At 40.4% G+C, this 21137-nt stretch overlaps 1 protein-coding gene across 1 annotated transcript in view; it reads left to right on the top strand.

Moving 5' to 3' along the window:
• LOC5577413 (contactin-2) overlaps nt 1-21137 on the top strand; it is a 619947-nt gene that overhangs the window by 181022 nt on the left and 417788 nt on the right. The gene's annotated exons all lie outside the window — the stretch shown is intronic.

Here is a 21137-nt window from a genome sequence, read left to right as displayed (position 1 = left end):
TATACTCATTGCTCTACGATGACAGCCGTTTCTAACTAATCGTCGAATCGGTGTGGTCAAGTGTTTTTCAACTGATTATATTAGAGTCTGTTTTGCTGCATTGAGTTTAATGGAATAGGATTTCAAATAGTGACATAAATAGCTTTTATTATGTATCATTACTAAGCTGATGGCCAAATCTATCACCTTTCTAGTGCGCATACGATATGCTATTATTCGTTGGGGAAAATATTAAAGTGCCCTTGGATAACCATCACGAATTTATCAAAAAGCAGTCAATAAAATGATTCGAATGATGCAATATATGGGCATATTTTTTTCTTGTCATTACGTCCTTACTGGAACAGAGTCTGCTTCTCAGCTTAGTGTTCTCATAAGCACTTCCACAGTTATTGACTGAGAGCTTTCTTTGACAAAATTGCCATTTTTACATTCGTATATCGTGTGGCTGGTACGATAATACTATAAAGCTGGGAAATCAAGGAAATTTTCATAACATAATGATCCTGCACCGACCGGGAATTGAACTCAGACATATTCAGCATGGCTTTGATTTGTAGCCGCGAACTCTAACCACTCGGCCAAAAAAAGCCCCAATAGGGCATATCTTATCAATTAATAACTCCATAATAGCACTTAAGAGTACATTTTTCGCTTATATAATCGTAAATAAAGTAAAAATAAATTAAAATACATGCTGAATAATTTAATATTCTTCAAGAAAAAAAACTGGAAATAATTGCTGCAATAATAAAAATTTTCAAAATAAAAATCAAAATTTGTAGTTTGAATCATAAAAATAGTAAAATAGGCTTCTACAGCTTTGCTAGCTTTTCGATTTCTAGTGTCTAGATTTTCAATAGGCGTTTAAAATTTAAAATTTTTAAAATTTTTAAATGCATAGTTCCAATTCCAATTCCAATTTAGGAGTCCAATTTTTTAAATGCTTGTTGATTTGCCTGCCATTATTGGTCTGAAAAGCGCTTTAATCGCTACAATGGCTATCAAAAGCAGAAATGCTATCACCCAACAATTCCTGCAATCGTTTTCCAACCCAACCCATTTAATGAGTGGTTCGCCATTATTGACCTGTGTCCAATAATCGAATATTCATTCCCCACAATAGGATATTCGAGAAACGGCACCATGGTGCGGTCCGAAAATAGCGACCAATTCGGAGAACGCAATCCAACATTGTTGTTATCAACAAAAGTGAAGGGCAGCGACCAGATTTCGGGGAAAAGCATGGGCTCGTGAAAACAAGCGAGCCGGAAATAAGTGACAATTAAAGCAATCCACCAAAATGGGCAGAACCGGAGGCAAACCTACACAACCCATTCCTCACACCTACCGGAGGTTGTCCACTCCACTTGAATGGCAATGTGTAGGTAATCCTTACCAAGGTTTCCCATTACACAGGGGAACCGTTGGAAATCGGATAAATCGGATTATTCCAAACTGTATGGCTTCTAATATGCAATTATTTTTGTACTGTTGATTTTCAGCAGCAATAGCACTGAATTTATATGTCTCTGTTAATTCTATATTTGCAATTCTATATTGCAAAGACCTTTTGTTCAACGTTTGAACACATCATGAATCGAATTTACGAAAGTTACTGAATATATCGATCATTATACGCAGTTTGTCAAAAGATGATTGTTGAGAGTACAGGCAACGACGGTTAGGACAACAGAAGAAATGTCTGCATCAGTACTGTGAATGATGCAAACCAACCAGCCTCAATATTGAAGGAGATCAAGTATGCTATTAATTATTTACGATGGGCAGGGCATGTAGGCATTTTGGACAGCAGCCATACAAAGATGTTTGCTTTGGTATTAGTTGGTACAAGATGTTTTTTTAATTTTAAAGTAAAGTACAAGATGCCTGTTGTATTAATAGTAGGATAAAAAAAATCCCACGGTGTGGGAATCACGTACATGTGATTCACCACTACACAAGTTTCCCTACTGCTCCAGTGCCTCGATCTCTCCCGGAATTACATCACGCTACTTCATCGGAGGAGGGAACTTCGTCAGTCTAAGCCTCTAGCTGTTCGCAGTTGAAGCTTAATATCGTCAAAAACGCTGCTCACTGCGACAGCGACTGCAGTATTTTGCCCAATTGGCGGTTGAAGATCTCGCCGAGGCTTTAGACAGCTTCCCTTGGGCCGGCCTCGCGTCAGAGCTCTGTTGAACCTCTACTGGACGCTCATGTGCACTTCGTTGCTCTATGACGACTCGTTCTTCGGTTTACCAGTTGGATTCCGAGGTCGGTCCAGCGATTCCGGTTGGAGGACAGCTTCCGGTTTACTGGCGCTTCAATGACACAAGCCGGTGATACGCTACGTACTACCGGCGGTGGATCTATCCTACTCCGACGAAGGTTTCTCCAGTGGCGAAAGATTTTCCGAACCAATGCTGTTCGGGCAGATGCCGAAGTCGGTAGTGGGAAGCTTCCGGTTCACAAGCTCCCCGACGACCGTTTGCCGGTGCTGTTTCGCGAATTACTCAGCTAGACCCCGTCGGTGGACTCAGCCTACTCCGACTCGACGTTGGCCGGCCAAGTGCCAGGATCGGTTCTGCAATTCCGATAGGAAGATGACTTGCGGTTTGCAGGCGCCCCGACGATTTATTACCTATACTACGCTACGCCCGCTCTACTTGGTCTAGACTCTGACGGAGGATCTAGCCTACTCCGATCGCTACCCGGATCTCTCTGGTCTTCACGCCATCTCATTTGTAGCAAAGACTTAATCTGCGTCATCCCTCTGTTCACCGCATTCCAAGTGCTTTCATGCTGACACATGTTCTGCATGATATTGTCCGGATTTAGGACACTTGCGGTTTCTGACATCATTTCGCTGTTTATAGCCCCGAATCGAGGGCAATCGAATATAACATGCTCCGGGGTCTCCACGAGATTTTTGACAGGCTTGACAATATGGAGACTCTGCGTGTCCAAATCTGTGCAGATATTCCGGGAAGCATCCATGGCCTGACAAAAACTGGGTCAGAAAAAAAAAACTTCTTCATGTTTCCTGGTCGTCCACACCGACACGTTAGGAATGAGCCTGATGGTATTCCTCACATTCCTTGTGCCCCTTTTCTGGTAGCATGATATGTCCTCAGCCAGAGTGATTTAGATGGGGATCATTCCGGCGATAACGCACACTGCCTCCGACGATATAGTGCGGTAGGCACTCGCCACCCGTATAGCCATGAGCTGAAACGTACCTGCCAGCTTCTCTCGATTGCGTTTGGTTGTCAATGCTGCAGCCCAAGCCAAGATGTTCCGTATCTCAGTATGGACAGTATGGACAGAATGGCGCCTCGTACTGCTGCTTGGTTCTCCAATGTTGGTTTTGATCCTAGCTACAGTGTTAGCTGCTTTTGCTTCCTTTTCACGTTCGATGAGATTGCGTGTCCTCCGACGTTGATCTCGAACTGCTGAACCGCCTTGCAGTTGCTGAACAGCGCCACCTCCGTTTTGTGATGAGCCATCTGCAGCTTAACTCCGGTCATCCATGATTCAATGGTGGCTTGCAATTCCGCCGTCAGCATCTCCATCACCTCCGCAGTCTCACCAGTTATAGCAAGAACAACGTCATCTGCGAACCAGACTATCTCGACTGCATTCGACAGTGTCAATGTAAGCACACCATCCCACTTCATATTTCATAGTGTTGCGCCAAGCTTGGATCCCTGTGGAACTCCTGCCGTTACTTCGGTAGAGATCCATCCCGGGTTTGTGTCGTAAACCAGTACCCGGTGCTTAAAGTAGCTTTGCAGAACTTTACACAGATATTCGGGAACCCGCATTTTGTGTAGAGCTGTGGCGATAGCCTCCCAACTGGCACTGTTGAACGCATTCTTAACATCTATCGTGTTACCACTGCGCAGTATCGATTGTCTCTCCTCTTCTGCTTAGACGCTTTCTCCTTGCACGCTAAGACTGCCCGAATAGTATCCACCGTCGAAGTCTTTCTACGGAATCCGAACTGCCTTTTCGACAATCCGTTCTCAGTTTCCGTGTAGTTTGCCAGCCTGTCGAGGATGACCTTCTCCAGAACGGTGTTGGTAGGAAAGAGACCGTCCACTATCAAACTCAGTTTGTCTGGACACATTTCAGCAAGTGTTATTTTCCATTTATTTAGTTAACATTCAAATAGATAACACTGAATCAACAATTCCACGCCACAGTACTCGGTTCGTGGCCGCATCTCTCCATCCTCGGTTCTGCCCCACGCTCGCCAAACCGATACGCACTTTATCCGCCCACCTAGCTCGCTGCGTTCCACGCCTTCTTGTACCAACCGGATCCGAAGCGAACACCATCTTTGCAGGGTTGCTGTCCGACATTCTTGCAACATGCCCTGCGCATCGTATCCTTCCAGCTTTGGTCACCTTCTGGATACTGGGTTCGCCGTAGAGTTGGGCGAGCTCGTGGTTCATCCTTCGCCGCCACACACCGTTTTCCTGCACACCGCCAAAGATCGTCCTAAGCACTCGACGTTCGAAGACTCCAAGTGCTTGCAAGTCCTCCTCGAGCATCGTCCACGTTTCATGCCCGTAGAGGACTACCGGCCTTATGAGCGTTTTGTACATGGTACATTTGGTGCAGGTGTGAAGCTGTTTTGACAGCAGCTTCTTGTGGAGGCCATAGTAGGCCCGACTTCCACTAATGATGTGCTTCCGTATTTCACGGATAACGTTATTGTCAGCCGTCAGCAAGGATGCAAGGTAGACGAACTCGTTGGTCATTTCGAATGTATCCCCGTCTATCATAACACTGCTACCTAGGCGAACTCTGTCGCACTCGGCCCAACCAGCTAGCATAGCATGTACTTTGTCTTGGACGCATTCTCCACCAGTCCAACCTTTGCTGCCTTGCGTTTCAGGCGGGTGTATAGGTCTGCCACCTTTTCAAATGTTCGGCCGACAATGTCCATATCATCCGCGAAGCAAACAAATTGACTGGATCTCGTAAAAATCGTACCCCGGCTGTTAAGCCCGGCTCTCCGCATAACACCTTCTAGCGCAATATTGAACAACAGGCGCAAAAGTCCATCACCTTGTCGTAGTCTCCGGCGGGATTCAAATGAACTGGAATGTTCGCCTTAAACCTTCACACAATTTTGCACACCTTCCATCGTCGCTCTTATCAGTCTCGTGAGCTTCCCGGGAAAGCTGTTCTCGTTTATGATTTTCCATAGCTCTAAGCGGTCGATACTATCCTATGCCGCCTTGCAATCGATGAAAAGGTGATGCGTTGGAACCTGGTATTCACGACACTTTTGGAGGATTTGCCGTACAGTAAATATTGGGTCCATTGTAGATCGGCCGTCAACGAAGCCGACTCGATAACTTCCCACGAACTCGTTTACTACAGATGACAGACGACTGAAGATGATCTGGGATAATACTTTGTAGGCCGCATATAGATTGGTGATCGCTCAAAAGTTCTCACAATCTAACTTATCGCCTTTCTTGTAGATGGGGCATATTACCCCTTCCTTCCACTCCTCCGGAAGCTGTTCTGTTTCCCAGATTGCGCCTATCAGCCGGTGCAAACAAATGGCCAGCCTATAGAACGAGCAGAAACCTAAAACGGTTTAAAAGCACGTATAGGACCATTGGTTAAGGCACTCAGAATCACCTGCGTGCCCCAAATGTGCTACTGTGGAGGAAACAGCAGAGCATTCTTCTTCTTTCTTGCGTTACATCCCAAATGGGGCTGAGCCAGCTTCTCAGCTCAATGTTCTTATGAGCAATTCTACAGTTATTGACTGAGAGTTTTTTTTTGTCAATAGACTATTTTTGTATGTGTATCTCGAGTGGTAGTACGAAGATACTCAATGAACAGGGAAGTCGAGAAAATTTCAATCACGAAAAGATCCTTAACTTGTGGGATTTTAACTCACGACCCTCAGCTGAGTTTCACCAGACACTGATTATTCCGGATGCCCTATGTGGTTATGAATCGTGGACTTGGAAGGAACACACATTAAACCTATTTTTGGGTTAAGTTAACCTCAAATTTTCAATTTCATTAGACAGCGAACTTGAACATATGAAATTTTCAATGAAAAACCAATAACCATACCGCACGATGTCTCCTCGTAAGCGAACACAATTGCTAATATGCTTCGGTCGATTGTCACCGCCAGCTCGAGCATCACCGAAATGTTCTAAATCATCCCAAAATGAACAATTTATTGCCATTCTTGTCAAGCAGCAGCACATCATCACAAATGGTCCCATATGCACATCCATTCCATTATTATGCTGCTCTGTGGAACGTGATGACCTCTGTGATAGCCGGATCCAAACCCCATATTCCGACCCAGCGCACATCCAACCGACCGACCGGGTGCACATGTTTTCCCTGTGATAAGTTTTCACCGTGACACGTTAAATTTCAATATTTATACAAAACGAATTTATCAAATCTGGCCAATATTGATTATGAAATTTATGTGCCGCCAAATTCGGACCGTCCGAGCGCATTATTATCGCCAACCAATGAGAATGATGATGCTGATGATGGTGGTGTTGGTGCACTCGTGGTGGTGGGCTCTGACATTATTGGCACCGGTGCGATGCCCGTGTCGTCCTGATGGGGTCAGTTGGTCAGCAGAGGAACCGGCCATCAGCCACACGGCCATTTCCTGCAACGACACCGCACTATCATCACCGGCCTAAGTGTTCCTCTGCGGGCACGTGAGCATCGAATTTGTTCACATTTGCAAAATTGTTTGCACTCAGTTTGCAGCTCGGTTGCGTTGTGCGGCGCACTATGGGGTTTTACGGCGAATCTAGCTGGCCAAAAGTCACTTTCGCTGGCTAAAAGCCAAGTTCGATCAGATTTTAAAATGATGCTCAGTTGTGGAATAATGCCTTAAACTCAGTTTTCTCTCAAAGCAATCGGACCCCAAACTTTTGTATGATATCCTGAAAGACTTTATTTGATTTGGAATAGTTTTCAAATATTTTTACCAAATTTCTGCAATCAATTAAATAAGTTTGGTGTTTCTTCCGTTTCCCGTATCGGTACTTCGATTTTTACACCAAAATACCATTCAAAACGTGTTTCGCTGCTAAAAAACATAAAGAATGCGGAAAATGTCTCATAATACTTTTGGCCAGCTATACTGTCCAAATACCCCTTAGTGCAACTTGCGGACGGGCAGGGGCAAGCAGAGGTCTGACGACGACGACGACATCACCATCCACTAACTAGCCGTTCCACCTTGATCAACTGTATCCGGAGCGGCTCGGGTAAATCGTGGGGACGACAGGACATCGAATTTGAAATGTTTTACCGAATCATGAGCGTCAAGCGAGTGCTCACGAAATATTTATTCGCACGAATTGCATCGATTGACTGCGGTTTTCCAGGTAGGCTAGGACCAATGACTGTGCTCCGTTATGCATTTCGTGGTAATTTGAATGATTGAACTTTTGCGGGCGGTCGGAATGCGGTGTTTATGTGATATCTTTTCACATGAGCACTTACATTTTGAATGATGGGCAAACAATGTAAGGGATGAAGCGAATTGAACCAGAACAAAAGTTTTCCCTGGAAGTTGGTCTGATTTCATGTGTGGTTGACACAAAAATCTTGCGGTATTTAAGGTATCTCCTATCCAGGACAGTTAATTGTGGTTTTGCGCTTTTCATGCAACTATGTTGCATCGAATGTCAATACTAAAGTTGAACACATTACCAACATGCTGAATTACGAATTGATAAAATATGTAATAGCGAAGGTATACCAGTTATGGACATAATGGTTCCCTATTTCGCCATACATGATAATTTGATTATTTTCAAATTTTTAATCATTCTGTGTATTTTAGTAGTTTGATATCAAATGAATCCAACATTAAAAAATATTAAAAATGTGAAAATTCTCGAGAAAACACATATGGCCAAATAGGGAACCACTATAGCCATAACTGGTACGCTTTTCCTATTTGTTGAAACATATAAAATAGTGAGCATTGGACTGGTGCAATTGATTTCCCTTATTAGTATCATTTCAGTTGTGTCTGTTCATTTTTTCTATCTAGGTGTTCTGTGTTAGGCAACACTAGCGATTAAAACCGATTCCATTCAGCAATCATTACGTAATCCTTGTTAATTGAAATGGGCATTTTGCACGTTCGTTTTATCATAAATCGCATCATCAAGCATGATACTTACATTATAAGGATGGTATACAAATTATGTCATTCTTAAATTCGACTTTTTTGGGACAAGGGTCCCGACTACTCCATACATTATATGACATCAACTTAAAACCAATAAAATCATGATCATAACAAAGTATCAAACAAATTTCCACATCAACATCCTTTACGATGCCCCATCCAATTTAAGCACTGGCGTCTGTAGTGATGTAGCCACCAACCTCATCAACGAATCAAATTGCCGAGTGGGCATATCCTTCCCCCTGGAAAAAGCGCTGAAAATCGAAAAAGTTATTTTTACTTTTCCATCGAGTGTTGAAAAATATCGAAAGAGAAAAAAAAAACGCATTCCATAACAGTTTCCAATCACGTGCTGAAACATAAGTAGATTTACACCAAATTCAATTTAACAACGGACTATCGAGGATTCCATTGAATGGCGATGGAATGGAAACCGCAGACGACAGACCGGCCCTATTTGGAGTGGAGGTGGAAGGACGCCTCCCACGGACTGATCTTGGATTCGGTTCGACATTATTGACTTACGGAGGAGCACAAATGTGCCAATTGCTCCGAATGCTTCCATTTTGTTTAAAGTTGGTCGTTTGCGTGCCCGTGCCAGGGTCGTCGGAGAAATTTGATTTCGGACAAACTTTGCCACCACCGCCGCCGCCGTCTTTAAGTGACGATGCGACGAGATTCCAAGACGACGACCCACGGTGCGTCTGCAAACGTTGTAACCAAAAAAAATATCCACCTATTCCGCACCCACCATTCGAAAGATATAGCGAATTTGAAAATATTTCATATCAAAAATTTGAAGAGAATGGGATTTATACCCATATAGGCTCATCAAAACATGTATGAAAGATCTCTAATTACTTCTTTAGATACGAAGTTCTTGTATCGCCGCAGTGCATCAAGTGGGAATTTCTTTTTTTTTGGCTGCAAACTGTAGGACCTTTTTTGTCCACTGGGTTGCGACGAGTTCTTCTTCCTCTTGGCATTACATCTTCACCGGGATAGAGCCTGCTTCTCAGCTTAGTGTTCTTATGAGCACTTCCACAGTTTTTAACTAAGAGCTTCCTTTGCCTATGTTGCCATTTTTCGCATTCGTATATCGTGTGGCAGGTACGATGATACTCTATGCCCAGAGAAGTCTAGGATATTTCCATAACGAACCGGGAATCGAACCCAGAAACCTTAAGCATGGCATTGCTTTGTAGTTGCAGATTCTAACAACTCTTCCAAGCAAGGTTGTGACAGGTGTGGGACTTGAATTCTTATCCAAAACTCCTCAGCATTGGTCGCTGGATGACACCTTGATTGACGTCCATTATTGTTTCCGGTCTCCACTTCCTTGAGGGGCGCATGATCGAGAACTGTAGTACTATGACTAACGCTATTCGATGACGGGCTTCCTGAGTTGGTGTCCTCATCAGTTGGTCTCGTCATGAAAGACAAGATGCTTCTCTGCTTAATCGACTCAGGGAGATGTTGCGTTGGCTAAGGCCTTCCTCTCTTTGGTTAATCTCCATAAGCCTGTTGGACAAACCAGTGTGCACTGCAGATATCGGCTAGCTCGCAATGACTGCCGGTGTGATGTGCCATTTTAGAAAAATTTCCGGGTTGTATGTTCATTCGACATTTTGCAAGTTCTTTCCAAGAGCTCCACATATTTCGAAGTTGGGCACTCCTTTCCGGTTCGACGAGTATGCAACAACTACTTCTAATCTCGAGTAAGTGAATAGCATCATCCGACTTGGTGATATCCACACAGTCGCTGGTGTTCGAAAGTCTCCTTCTTAGCAAGCTCAATCAGGTTGGTAGCTGCCGTAACACTCATTGGCTTTATTAACGACAGCCTGCCGTGCAATTCCTGAGCGAGCTCGAATTAGTTGGTTTGGATACGCCAACCTAGAGTTTTCCCCTGTAATGGGCTGCACTTGGTTGGCCACAGTTCCATCTCGCAGATTTACACTGGATGACAGGTAATGCTCTTCATGATCGATATCCGGTTGTACAGCAGATGACATTTTGTGTATACCTTTGTTGATCAGAAGGCTTCACTGATGCCGACCGTTTCGCAGACCGATAGATGCTTCTCTCTCCTTTGGTATCCATGCCGGCGGCAAGAATGTAGCGCTTTGTACCGATCTCGCTGATCGGCGAAATATCCTCTGGTCGCCTCTCGCCGTTCCCTTACGGTACCTATCCATCTAGTTTCATTGCTTTCTTCTCCATGCTCCCTCTTACTTCGAACAAAATAAACCGATATGCCGATAAACAAATTCAAAAATATGATTATCACGATCGATACCTTTGTACGTAACATAATTTTGTTATTTATCAACCAATTTCAAAACTTTTAGCATCATTCCCTTCAAAATTTATGAAAACTTTGTAGAACATCAAATTTGTCTAAAATCATAACTAGTTTTAGTTAAAAGTAGTTTACTTCAAATATCTCCTCATTTTACTAAAAAATCAATCTATAATCCTGGGTTTGCTGGCGGTTCGGGCTTTTTAAAAAACACTTAACTGATTTTCCTCACTAAATCACTTTATTACTTAAGCCGAAACGCAATGAAACACGGATAAAAATAAACTGAACACCGGTCACGGTCAGTCCGGTGGTTTTGTAGAATTGAACTGCTGACCTAGCAATTCCGGCTGTTGGGCATAAAGGTGTCGACGTTGCATAGCACGTGGCAGTGGTCCGATCCAAAGGTGATGACGGTGCATGTGACGTTGCACCTGTGGTGGCTGGTTCATGTCGTGACTCCTCCGGGGGGTGAAGAAGTGTCGTCCTCGATACTCAGCTCCTGGTTACCATGTCCTGGTGATTTGGTTTCAGGCTTCCTTTGGTGGGTTTTCCTCGATGTCCTTTTGTGGGTAAACCTTAAATGAATGAAGATAAGGTAAAGGGTGAAGAATAGTAGAGTCGACATCAGAGCGGTTCCTCCTAATAGACTCCATTTCCAAATCTGGTCGGTTTCGTGTTGAAGAGATACTTTTTCCAGTTTGCGTCTGTTCAGAAGGGTGGCTTTTTCTATTTTTGCAACGTCATGATTTTGCAAAATCTCGCTGTTTATCTGCAGATTGTGTAATGCTCCTTGAATAGACTCGCTTTCACTTATTTTTTCGGTAGATGTGAAATTTTGGTCCATAAATTCGATTGTACAATTTGAGAACGATACTATAAAATTTCCAGATAAGTATCTGTCGCTAGGACCGCAATTTGAGCGTAATTCTTGGTTTTTTGCATTTGAGATAAGAATTTTGTTATTGGTTATTAGTTTGGTTGTAGTTTCTGCGTTGATTTCCATGAGACATTGTGGCTCAGTTCCCATGATGAGTGGATAAATACACAGATCCTTGAATTCTTTGATAAAACTGTGTCTTTGGACGTAGTCGTCTGGTTTTGCAGTGGTGAAGAGTTGTTTTGCTTGTTTGATAAGGAATTGAGGGTAAGTCTTAATAATCGAATCATTTTGACTCAATGGGTGGATTCGCATGATTGTCGATTCTTCTGTCTCCAATTCTGGAACATGTAATATGTAGAGTAAAGTATTTTCGCTAGTTGCCATTTTTGGTGTAACAAAATTGAGTGCTTCTTCCGGGATGTCTAGCTGGACTCCTTGATTTCTGAGTATATCCTTGATCAGATGAATTTCTTTGCCAGATAACATTCTGCTGTTTGTGACGTGCATTTTAGAAAAGAGTATCGCTTCTTGAACGCTTGTTAGAATTTTGTTGAGTGTATCTATGTTCAGTATGGTGGTGATGACGTCAAGTTCATCGAGAATGATTTGATTGATTTGTTGTTTTTCGATTAGTTCGTTGATGGTGGTTGTAAGTTCCGAAATTCTTTTGCCGATTTGGTGATTAATTTTTACTTGATGATTATTTTCGTTGACAAGTTCATTGAGGCTTCTGTCGATTATCCGTAGGTCTTGAGCATCCGGGCTGCCCGCTATCCACTTCCACGCTGTGCCGATGATGTCCCATCTTTTGGACCGTTTGTGCGATATTGGTTTGATTTGCATAAAATTAGAGTACAATTCTCGTATCTTGTATTTACTAATTTCAAATAAAGCGTTATTATTTTGTTTACGATACACCAAATTTGTGAGTTGATTGATAGTAATTTCTATGTCTGTTAGGTTGATCGGGTGTACAACTCGGATATTTCCTGTCTGAATTCTACATAGGCTATTTTTTTGCATCATTATCAAATCATTATGAAGATTCCTGATAGTTAGGTCTTGACATGAGATGTTTGTGAGAATGAGGGTGAATGTGATAAAGTAGTGAAGCATCTGGAAGCAAAAAGTTATAAAAGTAAATGGTGTTACATTTTTTTCGGTCTTTTGATTTTGTTTTTATGTCTTTTAATGTGACGGTTGTTTTTGAATGTTCTGTCTGTGACTTCATTTGCATTTGTTTTATTGGCTCTGGGTTGAGTCTTTGTGCGAATATTTGGAATAACATAAACTTCTTGCCCATCATTTATAATTGGAGGGTCTTCCTTATTAGAATTTTGAGAAATCATTTGTTTTTGTGCTTTACCCATGTTCAATTTTGCTTTAAGGAATAGCTCTTGGGCGTCTCTTATAATTTCTTCCGGGTTAACAATATTATTCTGGTTGAACAATATTTCATTTGGAGTATATTTAGTTGAAGAGTGTACAGAGTTGTTATATAATGCAACGGATAATTTTACAATTGATTTTGTACCCATTCCTCTGAATTTGTGCTTGTTGGTATTAAAAATTTCTATTATAGTAGAATGTGTACGCTCTATTTGTCCATTCGATTCTGACGAAGCGGCGTAATGAATTTGTGCCCCTAGCTGGCTAAGGAAATTTCTTAGTTGAATTGATTTCATGATTTCATGGTCGGTGACAATTTCTCTGGGTACTCCAAAGGAGCTGAAATATTTTCCTAGTGCTTTCTGCACATGTACAAGATTTTTTGATTTCAAAACTATTAACTGTAAATGTTTAGAGAATGAATCTATTAGAGATAAGAAGCTGCATTTATCCATGATGAATATGTCCATGTGGACTCTATCTAATGGTTTTTCTGTTATTGGTCTGGGTGAAATTTTTATGTTAAATGGTCTGCGTTCATATTTGTGAGTATTGCATATTTCACATGAGTTTATAAAGGTTCTGATTTTTGAGTAAATATTTGGGAAAAAATATGATCTTTTAATTTTGGCTTCGACTTCAGTTATACCTCGGTGAGCTCTATTGTGTTCATTTATTATTATTTGATTCTGTCTTTCTTCATTTTGCACGTCTTCGACCATATTGTTAGTAAAAACGAAATGACCTTTTTGATTGAAGTTTTCTTTAAAGGACTCCTGTACCGTCTGGATAAGATTTTCTGGTGCCATAAGGGCTGTTTGTCTACCATTGTGGAAGGTTTTCAAAAGATGTGTGATATTTTCTTTTGTGTAGGTTTTCTGAGATACTATTGTTCTATGGTAGTTCTGGAAAAGGGTTTCTTGGATAATAGTATCTATACGGGAAATACGGAATATTATCTGATTTTTGAAATAATTTAAAGGGCGTTCCGTGAAATGAATATAGTTATTAGCTGAATCATCAGCTGAGTGAACAGTTTGGGAATCAAGGGAATCATGGGATTCAGGGGAGTTATTGGCAATGGAATCTGCATCATCTTCAAGATCTTCGGAACCTGAAAAATAAGGAATTTCATCATTATTGGTTTCATTAATATTTACTTCAACAGGCATTCTGCTTAGTGCATCTGCTACTACATTTGATTTGCCTTCTCTGTACTTGACTTCGTAGTCATAATCTTCCAGATCTAGGCGCCATCGCAAAATTTTTTGATTTTTCTCTGAACTTTTAATAAAAGTCAGAGGTTTATGGTCAGTTACTAAAGTAAATTTAGTCCCGTAAAGATATGGTCTGAATTTATTCACGGCCCATATGATTGCCAGCGCTTCCTTTTCGTTGGTAGCGTATCTGGTTTCTGCATCGTTTAGTGTTCTGGATGCAAAGGCGATTGGGCGTTCTATATTGTCTTGTATCTGAGATAGAACTGCACCTAATGCATATCCTGAAGCATCTGTTGTTACGATGAAAGGCTTATCAAACTGGGGATAGACTAAAACTTGATCTGTGGCAATTATCCCTTTGAGCGTATCAAATGCTGTGTGATACGATGAATCATTTATATTGATTGATGAATCTTTCTTGAGATATTTGGTCATAGGTCTAGTTATTTTTGAAAAATCCTTAATAAATCTTCTGTAATAACCTACTAAACCCAGAAACTGTTTAATCTCTTTCTGCGTTTTTGGTAGAGGCCACTTCAGAATTTTATCTATTTTTTCGGGGTTAGGTTTGACACCTTCATTTGAAATTATATGCCCTAGAAATTCGGTCTCTCGCTTGAGAAATTCACACTTATCGAGTTGGATTTTTAAGTTGAAATCCGATAAGCGTTTCAGGATAAGGCTAAGATTTTCTAAATGGTCTTTTAGATTATATCCGATAATAATTATGTCATCAAGATAGACATAACATTTGGTGCCGATATAATCTCCTAGGATATTGTTCATTGCTCTCTGGAATGTAGCAGGAGCATTCTTTAGGCCAAAGGGCATTCTCGTGAATTCAAAATGTCCTTTGTCCGGTGAAAAAGCTGTTTTTTCTATGTGGGCAGGATCCATCGGGATTTGATGGAAACCAGACTTTAAGTCGATCGTTGTGAAGTACGATGACTTTCCGAGGCTATCCAGAATATCCTCTATTTGAGGCATAGGGTATCTGTCGTCAATAGTGAGCTCGTTCAGCTTCCTATAATCTATTACGACGCGTACCTTTCTTTTGCCTGACGCGTCAAGTTTTTTCGGTACTACCCATATCGGTGAAGAGTATGGGCTTTTCGAAGGCCTAATGATGCCATTGTCTAGCATTTCTTCAATTTGCTGTTGGATATCGCCTTTAAAGTGGTGTGGGTAGCGATAGTTTTTTGTATAAATGGGAGAATCGTTTGTTGTTATAATTTTATGTTTTGTAGCTGACGTACATGAAAGTTTTTCTCCTTTCTTTTGGATCACTTCTTGGTGTTTGAAGAGAGTGCAAAGCAGTTCTTGTTTCTCTAGTTTCGAAAGATGATTTGTTCTAATTATAGACTCTATATCATTTTTGGAAATATGTTGAGAGTCAATCTTTTCTGGGAGAATTGTTTCAAAATTGTTTACTGTCAGTTGAAGTTTTGGAAGATTTTCTATGTTTTTGGTTGCAGAAATAACATGGATGGTCGATTTATTATTATGTGCTTTATATAGTCCTGGTTGAATGAAAACTTTTTTATGAAGTTTTTGGTATGTGGGTACCAACCAGTCTCCGTTGTTCATTGTATCAATAGTTATGAAATGATTGTAAAGTTTTTTTGCAGGGTAGAATTTTGAGTATGAAAATTGTTTATCCCTTAACGTAATGGTTTCATTCTCATAGTTGATTTGTGCTTTAAGTTTTGCAAGGGATTCTGACCCCAGAATTCCATCAAAGAAATAATGAAATTTCATTACGTAAAATTGCAAAGGTTTAAACGTATTTCCGAAAAGATCGAGTTCTCCTTTCGAAGTGACGTTGTTGACTCCGCAAACATTACTGATTTGTGTATTCGGTACGGTTTTAACGGATTCTATTATGTTTGGTGAAATAATATTTTTGTTTGCCCCAGTATCGATTAATATTTTTAACTGCTTTTTTGTTTTAGGATGATTCAGTTTCAAATATTGGAGGTAATTTAGGTTGTTTTTTGTGTGGGGTTGGCCAAGTGAAAATTTAGATCTAGATCTACTTCTTCATCAGATTCAGTTTCTGAATTTAAATGTGATTGAGTTTCCTCTTCTTCCGTTACATGATTATTTATGGTTAACCGACTCCGAGTAGTTTTTGTGTCCATTGGTTCAGTTGTATCTTTATGTTCGGTTTTTATAAAAGGTTTCTTATTTTGATTGAAATTTGATGATCCTTGGGATTTATTTTCAAATATTTTGTTTTTGTTGAATTTTTGGTCTTGATTCAGGTTTCGAGCTACAACTTGTTTAGATTTGAATTTGCATAAGAATGCGTATGCATCCTCAATATCCTTTGGTCGTGCAGCTTGTGCATAACCAAAGTACGGTTCTGAGAGTCCAGATATAAAGGCTGCTAGCGCATCCTCTTCAATGAACTCGTTAATGGCGTCCCAATGATTTTTGTATGTATCTTTTTGTTTTGCTAGAGTCTTTATATTTTGAATTATTTCTTTGGACTTTTTGTAGTAAATATGGATAGACATATCTTCGGTCATTTTACAATGCCATAATTGGCTCTTGTATGTTGACAATTCGTGTCTATCTCCCAACGCGTTCGTCAATATTTCTTTTAAATCTTCAAATTTGTCCGGATTTCCGGCTAAGCAAAGAATGTCTTTTGCTTTGCCTTGGACTTTATTAGATACCGCAGTAAAGTACATTCTAAACTGCTGAGCTGATACATGTGGTTTTAATACATTAAGGGTTTCTTCTGCTGTTTCCAGCCATGAACTTAATTGTTTTCTATTGCCGTCAAATATGGGGATCATTTTGATCGGGTCTGGAATTTTGAATAGCTGGTCGATGTTACTTATAGGTTGATGTGCGATAACGTTTTCTTGAGTTTGATTTGTTTGCGTTTGAATTTGACTGAAATACGTGGCATGTTCTGTTTGTTGTTTTGCCAGTGCCTCCATCATCTGCATCATCGTTTGCAGTTTGGCATTGACTTCTTCCATATTGTTGTTGTCGTTTAGAGAAAGGATTTCTAGTGAAGGGATGTTCTTTATTGGAATATGTGCTAAGTCTCCCGAATCGGTAGACTCAGAGCTGTCTGAATCTGAAGACACGCACGCGCTGTTTCTAATTTTAGATAACAAGTGGTGAGTTTGCTTCAGACTGTTTCTTACTTTATGCTCCTTTGGCATGACATGCACTTAGAAGATAGAAGCAAGCTATATTTTTGTTTGTTTTGAGCCGTACGATCTCTCGGAACTCGTATGACTCCCGAAATGTAATTCTCTTAGAACTTCACAATTTCGGTTGGAGGGGAAGCTCTCTTAGAACTCTTCTCACTCCAGGGGTTTAGCAAATTTTAATTTCTTAATGAGTTCGAGCCTTTCTCTTAGAACGGGCTTCAAACTCACGGAAAAATAAAACGCCAACCTAGGCGATGTTTTCACTTTCACTCGTATTTCGGTGTGGAATAGAGGATAAAGAAAAAAAACACTCACCTTGCAATCGTTGTGCGTGGGTTCTCTCGACGTCCAACTTCACGCGGTGGAACCTCAACTCCGCTGCACCCTCGATGTTAGCGAATGCTTTCGCGGGTTCACTTCGATTCTGGCTGGTAGACCAGAGTCACTACACTGTTTTTCGCGAAATTGTTTTTCGAGCACTGCACGGCTGCGCCAATCCTGGGTTTGCTGGCGGTTCGGGCTTTTTAAAAAACACTTAACTGATTTTCCTCACTAAATCACTTTATTACTTAAGCCGAAACGCAATGAAACACGGATAAAAATAAACTGAACACCGGTCACGGTCAGTCCGGTGGTTTTGTAGAATTGAACTGCTGACCTAGCAATTCCGGCTGTTGGGCATAAAGGTGTCGACGTTGCATAGCACGTGGCAGTGGTCCGATCCAAAGGTGATGACGGTGCATGTGACGTTGCACCTGTGGTGGCTGGTTCATGTCGTGACTCTATGTTTATCCATAACTTCATGAATATTCAACCGATTTCACATATTTTCAAATGCTTTAGAAGCTTATTTAATTGTTTCTAAACTATTCATACAACACCTTTCGATAAAAAAAATGCTTTAACAAAGTTTTTTCTCAAAAACTTCACAAAACATTATTATTTTTTAATTTAAAATGCCAGTTTTTCATTTTTTGTTTGTTTCAGTTAAACATTATCTCTAAAGCTGAAACTGGTTTTACTCATTTGTGAAACCTTTAAAATAGTTTTTGCAGCAATAATATTTTGCACATGTTAAAATATGTGTCCACTCTTTAACTCGTTATTAAAACAAAATGCATTATAAACTAAGGTTTTATAAAAAAAATGCTTGTTCAATCAAAAAAAACTTAAATAATTAAAAAAATGATGTTTTCATTTGAAAGTTATGTTTTTGAGTAGTTTTTGTTGAATGACTAAGTAAAAATCATTTTTGGAATAATTTTCTTCAAAACAATGTTAAAAGATTAAGAATCATTTGAGTATTTATAGAGTTATGGTCTTACAAAGATGATTTTTTTTTAGTAAAATGAGGAAACATTTGAAGAAAACTATTTTCAACTGAGTTTTTCGATTTTGAAACAAATTTGATGTTCTACAAAGATTACACAAATTTAATTAAAAAAATGGTGCTAAAAGTGTCAACATTGGTTGGAAAACAACGAAGTTATGAAAACTTCACTGAAGGCCATTTTTTATAACTTGAAAATTCACCTTCAAAACGCTTGCACCACCTCTAAGGTTTCTCTTTCAATGTAATTTGAATTAATAAGAGCACACGATTTTTTTGTTCTAAGAAGTTTTGAAAATTAAGCCACACCCTACTGTACAGCTTACACTACCCATCATAAGTATGGAATCGCATCACCTAGTATTGCAACACCCCAGTTGAATATTGTAGCATCTCCAAACAGGTTTAGCATCACCTACAAGCAATCATCTTTATGATGTAATATCTCGGAATCCTTACTTTCTACGCATTTGCGGCAAAGTTGTTGAGCAGCCTTATAGCATTTATGTGGTGAAAATTTTAATGCGTAATTTTGTCGCTACGTGGCGCTAATGTGCATGTAACTTGGTCAAATTTATTATTTTCTAGCTCATGATCCTGACTACCTAGAAAGTACGTGTCTTTGGCAAAGTTGTTCAGAAGCTGGAAAGCAATTTGAGGCAGCACAGTTTAGTTAGCAATTTTGCCACTACAAGACGGTGGTTCCGGGTCATTTAACCGAATGCCGTTTGGCCCAAATTGAAAATCAATTGTGAAATACAGTCAGCATGCATTTGTTATGAATTTATAAGCTGAATTTCAAAGAACTTATTCAGCTTATTCTGAAAGAACGATAAATTATCATTGAAAACAATAAGCTTCTACGTGTTAGTTCAAGAAACAGTCAGTGCTGAAAGAAGAGCATCCTAAATGTAAGCAATTATTCACTTCTCTGCTAGCGGTAATAGCTGCCAGCAGAGGCTTTCGCATTGCATTTTTAGTCAGCTTTTGACAGTAACAACAACGGCTTACGGCATCTCTCGAAAGAACAGCCATTTGCAATTTGAGTTTTAATGTGAACCACGATCCAAACGACATTCGGCCAAACGACCCGTTTGGCCAGATGGAATTCGGCCAAATGGCGTTCGGTCAAACTGCATTCAGCCAAATGGCCGGACTCCATGGCAGTAGTGTGAATGTAACTTGGCTATATTATAGCAAGTTCTAGCTCAATGGTCTTGCATAAATTACGTCACGCTCCAAGAGGAGAGGGTGATAAAGCCAAGCTAGAGTCTACTGGGATATGACCAAATAACAGGCACACTAGCGCCACATAGCGGCAAATTTTCGCATTCAAAATTCACCTAATGAACGCCATAAGGCTGCTGAACAACTTTGCTGAACACCGCTACTTTGCAGGATGTAAGTATTCCGAGATACTGCATCATTAATATTATAATTTTTAGGTGATGCTAAACTTTTCGGTGTGCTGCAATATTCAACTAGGGTGTTGCAATACTAGGTGATGCGATTCCATACTTATGGTGGGTGGATAGTGTATATAGCCCGACGAAAGACTTCTGGAACATTCGACAGAACTCTCGTATTCCATAAAATCTGAGTAAAATCCGCTCGTCTAGCCAGAGAGAGCCATTCACAAGTAGCTCATTCTGTGATTCGGTACACACCCTTGTTGAGTGCCGTCTGGATGACGTTCACTCACCGTCAATTGTCATTATCAGCTGATAGAGCCGCCGGTCGGCTTCGTAGCTGCTGCCTGTTTTGCTTACGTTCGATGGGTGGCAAAGTGGGTGATAAATCGTGCTCTATGAGACATCAGATTGTCAGTGTGGTTAGTTAGAGAAATCTACCGGAGTGGTCGATTCGGGCGCGAACAGTTCTTCCCTCAAAAATTGTTTTGGTCAACCATCTTTGATTTCGAAACATGATAGCACTTATTTCATTGAGCTTGTTTGGCTGTTATTCTTATTATTTAATGTCAGAATTGTTACAAGTTACGCTAGTTGGTTTGAAGGCCTTTACTTAAAAAAAGATCAATGATTACCGGAAAATGTTAACATTGATTTACCATAATTGTATGAGCCCCTATGAGTGTAAACCATGGCTTTTTATCGTCAAGAGATAACTGGTTACGTATGTTGATCTGAAGATTTAAGTTCAACGAAGTTCTTGGATAACCCTAGAAAGTCGTTGGAGTAAGTTATTTGTTAGAATATGTTTGCTTTAGTCTGCTTGGGGATAAACCTTATTCATAAACCATCCTGAGATCTCTGGTTAAGTTTGTAGATACTCACAGAAGAATTTGGAAAACCGTAAACAATAACTACCGAAAAGCTAAACATTACATATAATTTGCAATTGGATTTCATGGACAAATTGATGTGAAGATTTGCGAAAAAGTTACACGTCTTCTCAGTGAGAATCGAACTCACGACTCCCCGATCTCTAGTTGGGGCGCGTTACCACTACGCCATGAGAGGACTCATGAACGCAGAAGTTAACCTGAATTCGATTTCAGCTCAATAATCACGTGGTCCTTTTTCGCAAAGTGCACCTCTTTCGGAAGAATTAGATGCCCATCCAAACACAACGCTTGCTATATATATATATATCTAATGCCTA

This window comes from Aedes aegypti, chromosome 2, assembly GCF_002204515.2.
Source record: "Aedes aegypti strain LVP_AGWG chromosome 2, AaegL5.0 Primary Assembly, whole genome shotgun sequence".
NCBI lineage: Eukaryota > Metazoa > Arthropoda > Insecta > Diptera > Culicidae > Aedes > Aedes aegypti.
This window is presented reverse-complemented; position numbering and strand designations above follow the sequence as displayed.